We start from the raw sequence: 5036 nt of genomic DNA, 5'->3' as shown, positions 1-5036 counted from the left end.
TATAAAAGAAATACATAGCAAACTATATTCAGAAGAAGTTATAATAAGGAGAATTCAATTTTATATATACTTCCTAGAGTTTAGGTATAACAATGTGACATTTTAGGTATAAAAATGGAAGTGGGTTTTCATTATGTTTTAAACATTCATTGAAAACACACATATTCCAGCTGGTGTTATATTGAATTACAGCTGACCCTAAACAATAAGTGCCAGTCCACTTATACACAGCTTTTTTCAATAAATAAGTATTACATACCACACAATCGGGGTTGGTTGAATTGTGGATGGGGAGTGCCGACTGGAAAGTTACACAAGGATTTTTGACTGTGTGAAGTGGGGTTGGGAGGTCTTAAGCCCCAAGTTGTTCAAGGGTCAACTGTATTTGCCTACAAATCTTTCTCTTACCATTGACTTTGACCTTGGCCATGTGACTTGCTTTGCTCAACAGACTCATACTTTTATGAGTAAAAGCTAAGACTTTGGGAGGCATCTTCTTGGAGTTTCTGCCTTCAGTCATGAGGAGAGCATGACCAGGTGGCCATTGCTCCTTTAGTTTAGGTAGGACTGAACCAGTCTAAACCCTGGGATCCAGCTGAGGCCAGAGCCAACTTGTCAGATCCCTAAACACTCAATAAATATTTCTATAACCCCCAAGATTTTAATGTTGAGTGCTTCACAAAACTATCACAACAAAAGACTGACTGATACATACTTTTATATTTAACATATCAACATTATAACGACCCTGTGAAATACATATTACTGATGTTCAGAAAGATAAAGTGACCTGCGCAGCATCTGATGGTAAGTCTTTTCCTCAGAGCTAATGTGCTTACCATGACATCTCTCTCTCTGCCACCACTCCTGCCCCACCCCACTGCTTCTTTCTCTTTCCAGTGCAAGTAAAGAATCTTTAGAAAATGCAAAAACTGGAAGTAGGGAACAGGAGTTAAGAAGTAGCAAACTAATAGAAAACATGTGTGCCAAGCCTTTTGTTTTGAAGTTTCTAAATTTTGTTCATGACTAAATACCCTCATCTGTGACTTTTAACATTTGAGAACATTTCTGTGAGCCTTGGCAAAATGTTGATTGATGTATCTTAACAAAATAACAAATACACATAAGTAGTGGTGTCTACATGATCTGACCAATAGGAGTAAATAAGGATGAAATGTTGTATCATGATATTCCGTAATTATCTAGAGTGAGAGATTGCTCTTCTTTTGAAAAATCGTATCACTTCTCTAAATAATTTCTTGACTTAAAAATTTGCTAGGTAAATTTCTGTTTCAGTCAACTCCAGGATAATCTTATATTTTAAGAAATAATAATGTTATATATATTTTAAATATCATAGTTTTGTCCATGATAGAAAAACAGCCTTGAAAGACTGTTTCATTCCTGAGTGGGATTCTTGAGTTTGGAAGGCACTGATGGTGGAAAAAAGTATATTCACTTGAATGAAGAAATGAACAACAGGAAGTGTACAGGCTCAAATACAAGGTAAGGCATATTTCTTGATACTGGAAAAGGGAAAATGAAGTACAAAGGCTTTCTGCCCTCAACAGTATTATATAAAGGAAGTTATGTCCTGAAAAGCAGGGTCATGCTTGTGCCAGGACGGAAGAAGTAGGTGTTCATGTTTTAAGATGTGAAGAATGGCTGTTGTCCAGATGGCAGGCAGGGCGGCTGAAGAAGGAATCAGAAGAATTCAAGACACGTTTCTCGTTTTGCCAAAGTAGCAGTCTCTCCAAGTTTATTCAAGATTTAATACTTTAAATGTGAGCTGAAACTGTAACTTTAATTATACATTTGGAATATTTGAAAATTAAGATTGCCTGTAGTTACAAGAAGAACACCTGGAAAGGAATATGTAAGAAAAAAATGTTACTTCTGCAAATCCCATAAGACGGATTCAATTTCTATTTTAAATTAATAGCTTATCTGTTAGTAACAATTCAGCTCACAGACCATCTATTAATAAGATGAAGCACTGCTCCCACATGTTGAACAAATTGCCTTTGCTTTATCAGGCCAGGTTTCCTGTTCCACTTTTGGCTTCTCACAATTTGTTTTAAGTCTGCCCTTGGCTTGCTTTGTTAAACCAAAGGATAGGAACAGAACTAAAGGGATGCAAACACGAAGAAAAAGAATTCAATGTTATAAAATATACCCTTTCTTTCACTGTTTGCCTTTTTACAATTCTATCCACTATTCCTTTTTTTACTATCTCTTTTAAAAGACAGCTTCTTTTTGTGAAGTTCCATTTTACTTTTAATATTAATGTGTTTATATTTTAAACATGCATTTAGTTAAGAATCATTTTGGGGGGAATTTTTTTAGCTATTTAACTTGGTAAAACATACCTTACTATTGATCTTCAGTTTGTGGCACAACCCTGGCATCACTGTACTACTGTGGCTGTCTAAGAGAGAATATAATATTCTTAAACAGAAGTAGCTCTGTCTTGGCATTTCATGAATACTCAGTAATTATGACTTACTGATTCATAAGTCTACACGACTTTGGTTGCTTTCCATTGGTAATCAACATCATGAAAATACCTACAGAGAGCTTCAACAAACTCCTGAAATGTATTTTATTCATTAGTTTAGTTTTCACTTACCCATGTGTTTTATTATACAATGGTAAATACCTTTGGGTGATTAGAAAAATGAGTAATTCAAATTATTACTGCCCTAATGATATATTAAAAAGCATATTGAAAGAATTTTCTTTACTTGTGTTTATTGAAAAGTAAAAGAAATAACCATTCACTGTTGTTTATGCATATATATTTACTAAGCCAAATTATTGGCAAAACTTTGTCACTTTTTAAAAATTAAAATTCACTAACTTAAAAGAGTTTTCTGCCAGGAAAATGCCATAATTTGGTCTGTTCTCAAATGCAAGAATCATGTCTTTCATGACTATGAGAAAAGACTGGAAGCCGAAGGTCAGTCTAGGCCTGAGGTTTAACCACTGGAGATAATATCTCAGAAGACAAAAGGGTTCAAGATTTCATTTCATTATTATACCCATTTACTTAAATATGGCAAACTCAAAGACCATCATGCCTGCTAAGGACAATTAACAACATTGGTTCCGTATTTTGAGATAATATTTCCACCTATTTTGTCAACTTTACTAAGACTATTTTCTTTTTAATTCATAGCTATTTCCAGATTTCTAGTACAAGAAATAATCTTTTCTTCTGGATTCAAGTCTGATAGAGTCATAATTTAACTGATGTATAAGAATGAGTTCAAAAGAATGGAGGACTCAGCACACATGGACATTATCTATACCTTGTCATTTTTTATAGATGAAGTATCCCTTTTCTAAAAGGGGAATACTTTTACAAATAAAATCCAGTCAATCAAAATTGTTTTTATTCTGTGTAAAAGTTGAATGGTTAGAACTCTAACCAGTGCACCTTCCACTTGATTGAGCTTCTAATGGAATTATTACACGAATTGGATGAAATCTAAGTATTGGTCCTCAAAGCTGCATCAGATGAGGTTCTCAGGCGTGCCTTGACAGTGATGGCCTTTTGACGATTATCAAAACCAGACAACTCACCTGCCACAGGTGCTCATTGTATAAAGAGAAGGCAGGGAAACATCACTGGGAAATACAGTTTTTAATGAGATTGATGGTTGAACTGTCTGACTATAAAACTGGAGCCAATGGGTTCCACTTTATTACTCTATCTAGGTGGAAGGTTTTCAGATATATTTTAACTGTTTTTTTACTGAGCCTAGTTTATGACGGTAAAAATTTCATGAATGTATGAGGATTTCAATTCTTTCCATATAGCAAAATCATATTCTTTTTAATTTCTGAGCCCAAAGCATGATAAAGTACAGCTACACAGACACTATCTCTCCCAAACTAACTCTCTAACAAACCTTGAAGAAGTGAAATGATTCTAGCTGCAAATTTAAAAGATTTTGGAATTTTGGATCTTGGAAAAAGTAGTGAACAATTCTAGTCATGACCCAAAGGAGATAACTTGAGTGAGCTTTTCTCTTTTGGTCAAGACACAAAAAGATGAGGTATTAGAAAAAGCAAAGCTTACTACCACATGTTGGAGCAGCATGGTTGGCAAAGCTTGGTGGAATTTGTTTTAAAAAGGAACACATCCAGGGCTTCCTTGGTGGCACAGTGGTTGAGAGTCTGCCTGCCGATGCAGGGGACACGGGTTCGTGCCCCGGTCCGGGAAGATCCCACATGCCTCAGAGTGGCTGGGCCCGTGAGCCATGGCCACTGAGCCTGCGTGTCGGGAGCCTGTCCTCTGCAACGGGAGAGGCCACAGCAGTGAGAGGCCCGCGTACAGAAAAAAAAAAAGAAGGAACACTTCAGTAGATTTTCTACGATTCTATCTCTCCAAGTTCACCTTTTTTTTTTTTCAGGGATCACATCCATAAGTGCACACCAGGAGTAGTAATGTGGAAGCTCAGCCAGATCCTTGTCACGTGTCTTTTTAAAAAGATTTAAACACCCATTAGAGTGGTCAGTAAGTCAAGAAGTCATTCACTAAGTTGACAAGGAGCCAATGTTTATAAATAGCAACTCACGATGATTTATGCACAATGGAAGTGAGGAAGTTAAAGATCTCTAAGTGTGGCCTAAAGGAAAAGTAGTGAATGCTGTCCACGTGGTTGGCTACAGAGCCTCTTGTTAGTTACATGCTATTAACAAAGTCCTTTCTACCTGTCATTAAAAATGCTTTCTGGTTCAGGGATTGACTGTTTGACCTATGGGTTAGAACACAATAAAACCACACCTATTTGGAAACTTGGTATGTAAAAAGTGTGGTATTATAAAGAAGTGACACTGGATCATTCAATAAATTGCACTGTGAAAAATCATCTTCATTGTGAAAAAATGAAATTCTATACTTATTTCATATCACAAACAAAAACAGTATCAGTTTTATTAAAGACATGAGGGGGGCTTGAAACTTGTAGAATAAATATAAGTGAAATAGCTTTTTAATACCAGGTGAGGAAAGAATTTCTTAAACGAAA

Source organism: Mesoplodon bidens, assembly GCF_964165515.1.
Source record: "Mesoplodon bidens genome assembly, chromosome: 16".
In the NCBI taxonomy this organism is placed as follows: Eukaryota; Metazoa; Chordata; class Mammalia; order Artiodactyla; family Ziphiidae; genus Mesoplodon; species Mesoplodon bidens.
This window is presented reverse-complemented; position numbering follows the sequence as displayed.